Genomic DNA, 13,081 nt, shown 5'->3' on the forward strand with positions numbered 1-13,081 from the left:
TGGTGTTCTGACCACAGCACTTTCTCACAAGCCTTGTCTGAATCATACCAAGTTCGAGTTCACTGGAAAATGTAAAGACAGGTCTATCCATTAAGCAGGAGGACCTTGCAGATACTGAAAGATTGCGATCTTCTTGCTGATGATCTTGTAGTCCACTCCAGCCTTGTGCAGGTCTACAATCTTGTCTCATTGTTTTGAGGAGGTTGGAATGGAAGAAACCGATTCTGTGGACACCCAGTTTTCTTGGTTTTTGGTTGATATACCCCACTAAGCATGGTCTGTTATGAAAAGAGCATCCACTTTAAAATTTGGAACAGGAATCCTTGCATGCGCTCATTTTTTGGAACTAAGACACACACACACACACGTCCCTCATGCCTAGTTGCAGCTGTAGTTGCTGTAGTTATCATCCATCAGCTGACAAGTCAGTGTCACACACATGCTGCTCAGACTGCAGAAAATTAAATCATCATGCTACTTCCTCCTTTCCCCGGCAACTCCCCACTATGTGCGCTAGCTAGTTGATGCCTTTACTTTCATCACAGGATCTCGTTTTGTAAATGTAAAATCAGTCATATGCTAACATCATATAAAAGCTGCCGTTCCGTGCTAAATAATATAAAATATTTTGCAGTTAAATAGAGACAATACAAACAGGGTTTGATGGCTGCTGGGCCACACTGTTCTGTTTCTATTCTTTTGAGAAAGCCTGAGTGAGTGTGGTGGAGAAAGAGGAAGACTGTCAGCAGAGTGGAAGCCTCTTGGGGAGAGAGAGACAGATTAAAAAGGGTATCCAACCATGAAATACCTGTTTTGACACCTCAGCTTTTAAAAGAAAAAATAGCCCCGTGGCCTAAGAAATGCACCACCATTTGGCTGTGTGTGTGTGTGTGTGGGGGGGGGGGGTCACACCACAGACGGTTTGTACATGTAAACGATGAAATCTCCCTTGTCACGTACTGTGTTCAACTACAGACTAAGGTGCCATTTCCAGGTCGATATTTAGAGGCGAATGTTTACCCATGCAAAAGGTAATGCATTATAAGTAATATTGGATTTTTCCTCACCTAAATGTCAAAATTTGTGTGATGTGTTGCAAAATTCATGTATAAGCAGTGTGAAATCACTCAACCATTCATCCCACCAAACAGCACACTGCTATAAAAATCCCACTTTCGTCTGTGTTGCTCTTAGGGCTGTTGTAAAAATCTATTCTATGAACAAGCTGTCGACTGTGTGGGTACAGTAGCCTGGAGGATAATGAAACCTTGGCTCAACATTGTTCTTCCCAATTTTAAATTGCCCTGGCTCCCTACCTCTTCGTATCTCCTCTGCTCTCTTGTGCGTACACATAAAAAACACATCCACACATGCATACGTACCACATAGGATGTCGTAACTAGCAGTGCATGTATTAATTTGTGAGCCAGGTCTGGTCCTGGTCTCACAGTAGAAGGGAAAAAAGTAAATAAAATGAGGTGAGAATAAATCTGCAACCAGGGAGAACATAAAAAGCACCCTTTGAAACAAACTATGATGTCCACTCTGGAGTTGAAACAGATTTAGTTTGGAAGTTTTTCCCAGATGTTTGCAGATATGGCAGTGGGATGCTATGGAGCCATTATTAAAAGTGAAGATGTTACTTAGTGAACAACTTTCTTTTCTTTTTCTCTTTCTCTTTAATTGCAAGGTCTGAAATAGAGTTCTGTTGGATTCTGCCCCGCTGGAACCAATAAGTGGCAGAAATACACAACAGACAACAGTGAAGAAAACTGCACAGTTATGCTGATGTGTGTTCTTCCCAACCACATGGAGATAGGCCTAAATAACATTTTGACATTACAGCCGTAATTGACGTTTCGTAGACATGTGACCATGCGCCATTATTTACATGTGACAATCATGGTGATAGTGCAGCATCAAATGAATAAGGTCCCCAGTCACACAGGCATAGATGTCAGTCTGCGAACTCTTGGCAACCAATATTTGCTTGAGAAAAAATGTGTATTTCCTCACTGGCTGGCAAAAACCTCCTGATTGCTCTGTTTGCTAGCTAGCTATTGCTGCTAGCTTGCCAGCTAGTCTCTGAGCTGTAAGGAGTGAAAAATGAATAAAAAATAAGAAATAAAGACAGATTACCTTTTTTTTAAAGACGCTGACTGCAGCAATTGAGGCTGAGCTTTTACTAGAAAGTAAACCTTCTCTATTTCCAGATTGCGTCACACTTTTTCAAGTTGTACTACTTCTAAGGTAGTAGCGAGTAGGCGATATAAACGATATACGATAGAAACAATAAATTTGGCCAACGATAGAGATTTTGACTCTATCGCGATAGCGCATGTTGATGATGTCATCAAGCTGCGCCTGTTTTGGTCGAAAGTATCCCAGCGATAGCCGCTGAAAAACCATTATCATTTGCAAATTATGCAGACAGTCATAGCAAAGACATGAAGCACTTTTGAAATATGGGGAAAGCCAAAAACTGCGCTTCCTCCACTTCTGTAACGTTGATTCATGAATGTTGAATTCTCTCGCAGCTGCTCTATTCCCATGTTGTTGCAGTATATTAATAACTAACCTCGTATTGTGGATGAATGATCTCAGTTGTTCTCCTGACTGTGGTGGTAGCAGAGCTATAACGTTTTAATTAGTTTCAGAAATCTCTCAGCCAGAACATGGTATGTCATAGTTAGGTCTTGTGTTTAGGTGGAAACTAGCGAGCTAACTTCCTGCTAACTTCTAACTCCGTTAAATTTAATAACTTCTGTTTTCATGGATGTAAAACTTAATTGTTACACCTGGTAAAGCAGCAACGCTGATGATTTAATTAAAGATGAAAGAATTTAGACCGTTTTTAACTCTCAGTGTTCGTTTGACTTTGGGACCTGAAATGGACGCAGTTTTGGACCCAGATTACTCCGCGAAGCTCCTCACTACGGCAGCCGTAATGCTCTGACAATCAGCAGTGCTGCTTACCAAAGTTGTACTAAAACATTTTTTAACAGATTTCTGCACGCCCAAATCGGTTAGAGGTCAGTAAGCACAACCAGAATTCATACATAAGGCACACTCTCGATTTTTGAGAAAATTAAAGGATTTTAAGTGCGCCTTATAGTGTGGAAAATACGTTATACAGAAGAAAAGAATAAATGACGATATATATCGTTACCACACATGCTTCAAATTATATCGCGATATAAATTTTAGGCCATATCGCCCAAGTAGCGAGCATAAAAAAGTAGAAGCAACTGTGGCAAATGCCAATACATTTTTGATGCAGCACCTCCTTCAGCCAGTGACAGCCAGTGACAGCCAGCCACTTCCAGGAACCATAGCCAACCAGTCAGGGGATGCACATTTTCCCAATTGACTGGCTGTTCTATTGCCTTCAATATGGTTGACAGCTGTCGAGCAAAGCGACCATGATGCCACCTGAGAAACTTCAATAGCTTTAATTTGGTCTTGCACAATCTTTCCACTCTATTTTTCGACTGTAAGAACAGAGCAATACAGTTTCAACAGAAGAGGCAGAGATATGTGCACACATGCATTCATGTTGATCTATACTGACTAGCATAATGACTAGCTTAGTACATCTGGCATGGATCGCTTGCTGGCAATTCACAATGCTGCCCCTTTGCCAGCCTGCTGTTTTCAGGAGTCAGTTTAAAACTGTCACCTTCACACAGAAGTCTTTCCAGTCAGGCCACATTCCTTCAACATCCCTCCTCAGCTCCCACTCTTATGTCAAAAATGGAAAAACTATACTCAGTCCCTCACAGAAATGCTTTGACTGTGTTCGCTGTGTGGATTCCTCCAAAAGTCAACTACAGACGTATCCGTTTATGTAAGTGTTTGGCTAATGCTGCTGGCACCAGTTCTGCTTTGATGCATTATGAATTTTTAATTTTTGCACTGCTTGAAATGAAAGCGTTCCGTTAATTTTTCACATTCTTTTATTTCACGTCTTCTTTTATTTTGTTTTCTATTGCATTGCATTCTGGTTTTGTCAGCTGCACATTTCTGTCATGCACATTGTGGGCCCTATTGCTTGCGTGTATAAAAACACTAATGCAGGGAATCATGAACGTCACTACAAAATTTCATGGTTATCTGAGGTTTTAAGTGAGCAATTGGCAGACCCACCGTTACTATCCCTTCCTTGTGCCACAATATTAGCATGACTGAAAGAGCCTTTAAATCACCACATTTTATTTGCTTTGCCTTTTGTTCATCTGTTCCAGCAGTTCTAATTATTCACTGTCCATATCTTTCTCCACCTGTCAATCATGTATGTATGTAAATGCAATACAAAATTCTGTAAACCCTAAACCTATGAATATTTTGGACTAGACAACAGAACCCTTTTTGTGTTATCTACTCTAACATGAATCAATCTTATCTGGCTCGGGATTGTGTTAAATTGTTTCCACTGACTTTGAAATTATGTTTCAAAGTCCAGCTTTTAGTTGACTGTTTGCTGTGTTTTATTCCCACTGTCCCAAGGTCTTTAGCTGCACTGAGAGGCAGAAAAGCCTTACCCAAAGAAAGGCTGGGCTCATTTTAAAGATGTCCACCTGCTTAGATTGGAACTACTGAGGATAGGTCCAAGAGGGGAAAAGGGGAAAGAAAGAGAAAGAGGAAAAGACACAAATAGAATAAAGTGCAAACTCCCAAGATAACTGACAGCGTGTGACTGACAGGAGAAAATTCCTGCCTCTCAGTCATTCAGCACTTTCAAGTAATAATGGTGGTCCAACTGACCTATACCGTAACACATAACAGCAGCAAGAGGCACTGACCAAAAATGTTCACTTATTCATTGTAATCTCAACATCAGCCAATAGCTCAGCTCATATCCTTTAGCTCCTCAAAGCTGCTGCATATCTGCAAGCCACTTTGCAACCCATGTTCACCCCTGTACTTCCTTTTCATGTTGTATCGGACTTAATCTGTGTGATGCGCACTCTGTTCTTTGCTGCTGCCTTTCAGCCTCAATGCATGAACATACTGGTGGACTATAACTTTTAACTACAGCAGTAGTGGAAGGAGCAAAATGTATTTTTTAAGACCAGCCTTGCAGCCGTACATGTTTTGGTCACTGAATTTTTATTCCACTTTTCAGCGTCCTCCTTTCTAGGTTCATACTGGTGTCCTGCCTCCAGCTCTGCAGTGCTGAACACATCTTCCTGTTCATAAAACAAAAGCCCCAAGTGGCACACTTCTGTGCTGTGGAACAGTCACCCTGCCTTTGTCAAACTGAACTTATTGGCGTGGGATGATATTTTTAACAAGGTGCAATGTTAAAGATTTTTTTTCCCTTTCAGGTGATGGGATGTCAGCATGTTCCATCAGCACCAAAGGGGTTAATGTGTCCAGGTTTAGATAAATAATGAGATTAAATATAACTGTGTTTCATCGTCTATTTTATTTTCCAAAGCTTTGAAATGGAGAGAACAACATGAGGTTAGACACAGCTGGGCCAACCTGTTTCATGTGTAGTTCTGTGTTAATGGTGTGCACGCACAAACCACTGGATGTCAGTGGATGCTCACAGGCAGATAACGACTGACATTTTTACTTTTAAGCCTTTGTTTTCTCCCGAGAGGTTCACCAGACTGCTTCCACTTCTCAGCACATCAAATCTCTCACAGATTTTTTAGATCTCACCCAGCTCCGCCTCTTCCATGTGTGCAGGTTTATCATTCCAACAGGAACGAGCGCTAAACCTACAAAACCTGGTGTCAGGCTGTACGACATCAAAACTTCCTTTTCAATCCAATCCTCAGTCTTTGCAGCTGTTTATTTGTCTAACTAATGTATAACAGTAAGTTATGAGAACACTGTGGGATTCTGCAAAGCTCAAGTAGTTCCTTTTGCAAGAACAGAGTTAGGAAGAAGCGAAGAAGAAGCTGAACCAAACGCCACTTTAGAGGGTAAAAACCGAAAATATTCAGTCGACTTCTTCTATAATCACTGTCATTCACGCCAAGTGCAAAGCTAATAATGCGCATCAGTGAGATACTGCAGGTGACTGCACTCAATACAGCCACATGGTGAGTGTTGCAAACATGCGTGACTATACAGCATCAACGGCACGCACAATAGAGAGGCACAGTTGGAGCTACAGCGCGCTCTTCTCTGTAATTTTGTATTTCTTAAGAGAGATATCAGCGGCAATGAGGATGTCATTTCAGATGGTAATTAAGCCGCTGCTTGTCACTCTGTGTGTGTTTGTGTGTGCAACGTGTATGTGTGTGCTTTCCAATGAGCCCCGCACTTTACATAATTAGCAGTCCAACCGAAGCAGAAGACGGAGGAGGAGGAAAGCTATTAAGTGAAAAACTCCACAAATATTCACGGTATGGAGCAGGGAGTAAGCCAGGCAAATCTCTTCGGCACACTCGCGCGCACACAAACACATACACACATCAGTCCTTCTCAATCTGTTTTCTTCCTCTCCGTTTTGCCTCTCCCACCATTTCCATTATTTACTTGCCTCGGCTTTGTTGCGTTATCTAATCTTTTTTTTTCCCCCTAACGGAGTGACAAGTCTTTGCTTGATAAACAATCCAACAAGGGCCTTGACTGTCATTGTGGTGTTTCATGTGAATGCCTGTCAACTCTTCTCCTACACTGCTGTAATTAAACCTATACTGAAAAAGGACAATCTTGACAAGACACAAATGAACAACTACAGGCCGATCTCAAATCTCCCATTTTTAAGTAAGATCATTGAAAAAGCAGTTTCTCAACAGCTCAATTACTTCTTAAAACAGAATAACTGCTATGATGCCTTCCAGTCAGGTTTTAGACAGAATCACAGCACTGAAACCGCTCTGACCAAAGTGTTTAATTACATATGTCTGAATATATACAGTGGAAAAATGTCAGTCTTAGTTTTACTGGATCTCAGTGCAGCATTTGATACAGTTGACCACAACATATTACTCAAACGACTGGAGAACTGGGCAGGTCTCTCAGGAACTGTACTAAACTGGTTCAAAACATACGTAGAAAACAGGAAATACTTTGTATCAATAGGTAACTTCACATCTGAGCAGACAAGTATCACATGTGGAGTTCCCCAAGGTTCCATCTTGGGACCACCTCTGTTTAACATTTACATGCTCCCACTGGCACTGATTATAAAGAACAACAAAATTACTGGTTGTGCCACAATTTTCTCCAGCTAAACAAAAACAAAACTGAGGTAATAGTCTTTGGCGCCAAAGAAAAACGATTACAGGTCACCAGAGAACTTCAATCTATACATCTAAAAACCACAAACCAGGCGAGAAATTTGGGTGTAGTGATGGATGCAGACCTAAACTTAGAAAAACACATTAAGACAATAACAAAGTCAGCTTACTATCACCTCAAGAATATTTCAAGGATAAAAGATCTGATGTCTCAACAGGACCTGGAAAAACTAGTCCATGCATTCATCTTTAGTAGGCTTGATTACTGTAACAGCATCTTTACAGGTCTACCTAAAAAAATCACTCAGACAACTACAGCTCATTCAGAACTCTGCTGCTCGAGTCCTCACTAAGACCAAAAAAGTGGACCACATCAGTCCAGCTCTGAGGTCTTTACACTGGCTGCCTGTCTGTCAGAGGATAGACTTTAAAGTTCTGATGCTGGCCTATAAAGCTCTGAATGGTTTAGGACCAAAATACATCAATGACCTCCTGACCCAGTATGAACCTTCCAGATCCCTCAGGTCATCTGGATCCGGTCTTTTATCAGTTCCCAGAGTCAGAACCAGACACGGAGAAGCTGCATTCAGCTTTTATGCTCCATATATCTGGAACAAACTCCCAGAAAGCCTCAGATCAGCTGAAACACTCAGTTTATTTAAATCCAGGTTGAAGACTCACCTGTTCTCAGCTGCATTTGAATAAAACACCAAATCCACACTTTAAGCTTAAATTTCAAAACTTACATTTTAACTACTGATTTTTATCTACTGTTTTTTTAATCAATTTTAAATCATGCTTTTTATTTGTTTTTGTTCTTTAATGTCTCTGTAAAGCACTTTGAATCACCTTGTTGTTGAATTGTGCTATATAAATAAACTTGCCTTCTCTTGCTTTATACACATGTGCGTGCACGGGCACACAATGTAGAGCGTGCTGTCAAGAGTCTTTAAAGTTCAAAAATCATATCGTCATCCTGACAGCAAGGATAAGGACACTGATAAAGAATCTTACGGGCACTAAGTGTGTCTCAATGTGTTTTGCGCACATCCACAGCCGAGTGTTTGTGTACTCTATGTATGCATAAAATGCCTGCACTTGAAAGTAGAGAATCTTGGCTTCGGACATTATCCACAGCAATCCTCGCCATGTGATTCACTATTTGCACACGCACATAAAGTGCCGCTATAACCAGAACCATCAAAAATATCCCAACAGACAAGACTAGACTTTTAAAGGATGCTCTAGCTGAATAATCTCTGCAAAAGAAAAGAACAAAGCACTTTAAATAATTGAAATACTGTGCATTCATTAGGCTGATCAAGTATGAAGCTCTTAGTGTGTCCTTACATTAAGTCACAAAGTGTATCCAACAAAGTGACTTCAATCCTGTCGTTCCTGTTTGAATGTTTTACTACATGATACTTGGCTTCCCTTAAAGACCAAATGACCTTGGAAATATCACTGAGGGATTTTATAAGTGTGCTGATCTAAATGTCACTGATTACTTCCAATAGTTACAATTAGTGTTTGTTTTAATGTCAAAATTTAGATGCATTGTGTTTCACTGTGTTACTTTATAAGAAAACTCCGCCTTCTACTAAATAAAGGAATACCGTTATGAAAGAAAAATAATTCACATGTTACACTTTAGTTCAGCTTAGAAGACTTGAAGCTTCAAGACCTGAACATTAAAGCCAAAACAGAGGAATTTAAACCTACACTCTTTTTAATGGCCACCAGGGGGCAGTACCTGTCATATAGACGCTGTATCAGATATACCCGTGTTGGCGTTGTTCCTCCATTATCATAACAATGTTGGTCCCAGATCAATATTACAGCTGACCAATCATTGGTGTGATGTTATAATGTTGCGATGTAGCGGATAAAGGGGAAAAAATGCCTTTGTTTAAATGGAAAAAATTGTAAGAGTTTTTTCTTTAATAATTTCTGTACTATTATCAAAGTTTGGTTTGCTGTTAGCCAGATTTATGTAATTGGTTTGCTAGTCAAAGCTTTTAATAGTATTAGCCAAATTTGTGGCTAATGCTAACCGAATACTCTTTTGACATTAGCATTCAGTTTTATTTTTTTATTTATTTTTTGATCTTCACCACTTCCTAATTGAGAAAAAGACTATTTCTTGGTTAGAAATTGGACATTTATTACTAACTAGTTGGTAACTGTAGGACTAGAAAGTGATTGTGCTCCCAGAATCAGGTTTAAAAATAAATGTAAACATCAATCATGAAGCCCAAGGCTGATGTAAAAGCCAGCACTGTTTATTCATAAATGTTGTAATTTCAGTGCTCTAAAATTAAAAGGAAAAAAGACCCACATGTTACAAGTTTTCCTTTTTATGATCAAATTTATTTTAATCTTTGATCATTTTGTGGTTGTTCCTGTTTTTAATTACCTGTTCACTTACCTGTTCCAGAGAGAATTCTTTTATTTTTCCCTGAAAGAGACCCGTCTCGAATTACAAACACCCGTTTGATCCACTGTTAAAATATTGATGGTGGAACAATGAAAAAAACAAGTCAAATAATGGAGGACTTAACAAATAACTGCAGTCTGTGGTTCACAACAGAGGCTTTTTTTATCATTTCTTTTCCATTTTTGATTTGTTTTTTTTGCAGAAAAACCCTAAAAACGTGCACAACAATGCTGAATCTCAACCCAGATTTGAGAAGACGTCCACAGCAAACACTCTGAAGAATGACACCCCTCCACCCCTCAGGCAGCAAAACTCAGGATGAGGTCAGTGCAGGGATTATTAAATATCCTGTCATGCTCAACCTAAGCAGGCCAAGATGAATCTATCAGAATATCAACAAAAAAAAAAAAAATCACAGGGGTTAATGTAGCGCCAATATGAAACAGTAAGCGCTTTTGTGCATCAGACATATTGAATAGGCTTTACATGGGGATGAGGTAAATCCGTGGAGCTTTATCAACATGTGACAGATAACACTGGTATCTGAAACAAGCTGCTACACATTTAATTTCAAGTATAATTTTATAAAGGACATCATATTGTACTATTTATTCCGTGCTGTATTTTAGGACAGAAAAGAGGCTAAATCATTCCTGCGGTGTTGTTGGCTTAAATCCACCGGTGATATAAGTCGTGGAACAGCACTCAGTTGCAACAGTCTCTGTGGTAGCTTATGCCACTGTAAGATGGATTATTCAAAGCCAAGCGGCTACATTTGACCTAAAGGATGTTGAAGTTATGATTAATGACAGTACACAGTGATTTATGGGAGTAAAACTCCTGCTTAGTTGGTATAGCGACACACATGGGCACACGCTGGGTCTCATACAGTATACGCACATAAACAAAGTTTGCAAAGTCTGAATACCTTACATGAAACTTTACATTAACCCATCCACAGACTGCTGTCAGTGCAGCCCATACGCCACCAAGGAGGTCAGTCTGAAGGAACACGCCACATATCAACACAAATAATGATAATTTGGGGACAGACATGGACACAGGTAATGAATTGAAAAGTGCAATAGAACAAAATGTATTTATCAGAACAGGCTGAATGGCCATTCCTCACAACTATAATCTCACTAGAAACTTAAAAAAGCCACAGAATTGTGTTTTCTGCAGATCCTAGTAGCCCCTGTGATCCTCTGCAAGGAGAATTTCTTGATAAAGTAAGTCTGATTTATTGTTTTGCCCTTGTTGAGTTTCCCCAACTCGACTGTGCGTTCTGTCACTGCATCTGGCAAGAGAGGACAAAGATACATCAGTAAATGTGCTTAGCGCTGGTGTGTTTGGGTGTGTGGGATAAAGAAAAAGATAAATTTTACGAGTTCCTAAGATTAACCCAAAGGGAGTGTGGTGGAGCGAATGAGTGTGTGAAGCTAATACATGGAGGGCCACTTTGAAGCAACCCGAGCCTGACTGATAAAGGATTTTGAAGACCGATACCAGTTTTTGGTGATTGAAAAATCGGATAGATCCACTATATTTTTCTTCTTTCGGGCACGACACAAACAGGAGCAAACAGATTTCCCCAACATTTATTAAGTGTAGCTATTTATGAGTCATTACTATAAGTTGTGGATTACTTGTTTTTGCTTTGCCTTGGTTTGACTGCGCTTGGATCAGCTGGTTGTTCTGTTCATGCATTTACAAAACAAAACCTGCAGCCTTCCCCCTGGTGGACGAATTATGCAACATCAACAAACAACACATTGGAACCATGTTTCTCCCGTTTCTTCTTTACTTTAATTTTCATTTTTTGGTGTTTATAAATTCTGACAGAGAATAGCCAGTGTCCACCAGTGCCCTCTGGTGGACAAACTGCATGACATCAACCCTCATAACATGATCTTAGGGCAGGGGTCCCCAATCCCAGTCCTCGAGGACCGGTGTCCCTGCATGTTTTAGATCTCACCCTGGGTCAACACAGTTCTTTACCAGGCCTCTGAAGAACTTCAAGACATGTTGAGAAGGTAATTTATCCATTTAAATCAGCTGTGATGGATCACGGACACATCTAAAACCTGCAGGGACACTGGCCCTCGTGGACTGGGATTGGGGACCCCTGTCTTAGGGTGTTTTTCCTGTTTCCTTTCTACTTTTTACATGTTTAAATTGTCATTAATCAGTGGTTATAAATAATCACAATCGGCCAGTCAATATCAGGTAGTGGCAAATACCTAATATTGGCCAATTGATACGTAATTGACCAATATTCTCTGAATGCTGATAAAGGGAGAGAACTGGTCCTGTAAACCCGGGGTCGGGAAATCGAGCCTCACTGGGTTTTTTAGTGGCTGTAGCTCAGGAGGTCGAGCGGGTCATCTACAAACAAAGGTTGGTGGTTTGATCCCTGGCCGCTCCCGTCTGCATACCAAATATCGTTGGGCAAGATGCTAAGCTGAAGTTAATCTCTGATACAGAGTGTGAATGTTAGAAATCACTGAAAAGAGTACTCTTTAAGAAGCAGTCCCTTTACCACTTTATTCTTCTCTGCTGACGTGCTACTGAGATTATTTCCTGCTTTTCACAGATTTTCATATTGTCAAGTTAACATCTTGGAGCCTTGCACAGCTGTCGTGCTTTGGAAATTAAAAGGAGCATTTTACAAGCCAATATAAATGGCTGATTAATTAATTGATCAAGAAAATGAATTATTAGTCAGAGCCCAACTAGTAAAATTCTTAGATATATGTAAATTAGATGGCGTGTGGGGAACAGTGTGGTTTTTCACTGTGCTTCCTTGAAAGTCTGGCTCATACTCTAGTGCCGAGAGAATTTTATCTGATTTATTTCCAGCAACTCCAGCAACATGTTCAACAAATGAAAAAACCTTGTACTGCTGTAAATCTAACAAATCTCACATCTGGTACTCTGGAGCTGTACCTCCTGCTTTGTGTTCAAACCACTGAGTTTGCAAATTAAATGTACAGCAGCTCCCTTTATTGGACTCTGGAGGAAGAAATCCCCCCATGCACTTGTGTGATTCTCCACCACTGCACTCTTGGTTGTGAAAAACGTCGCATCACAAACATTCAAAACACGTTGCACTATTCTTTCCCTCATCGCTACAAAGAAAGTCCTCGAGTCTGAGCAGCAAATGTGTCGTGAGCACACCTGCATGTACACAAAAGCAGTGAACTAGACCAGGATCAGGCCATTGGGGGGCAGCAAAGTCAAAGGCAGCCAGCTGCTGCTGACACCAGCTTCTCATTTGATTTGTTAGGGGATGAGCAGGCTGGGAACATAAACAAAGAGAAGAGATTACCGAAACAAAAAAAAGGCAAAAAGAAACAGCAAACTGAGATGAAAGTACAGCAGCATGAGGAAACAAATCGAGTCTCTGTTCGAATAACAGAATCATTAAACGTGAGAATCG

General features: G+C 40.3%; 1 protein-coding gene across 3 annotated transcripts in view; it reads right to left on the minus strand.

The window, feature by feature from the left end:
* nrxn3b (neurexin 3b) overlaps positions 1–13,081 on the minus strand; it is a 324,595-nt gene that overhangs the window by 193,848 nt on the left and 117,666 nt on the right. The window lies entirely within an intron of this gene.

Source organism: Aulonocara stuartgranti, assembly GCF_965226115.1.
Source record: "Aulonocara stuartgranti genome assembly, chromosome: 15".
In the NCBI taxonomy this organism is placed as follows: Eukaryota; Metazoa; Chordata; class Actinopteri; order Cichliformes; family Cichlidae; genus Aulonocara; species Aulonocara stuartgranti.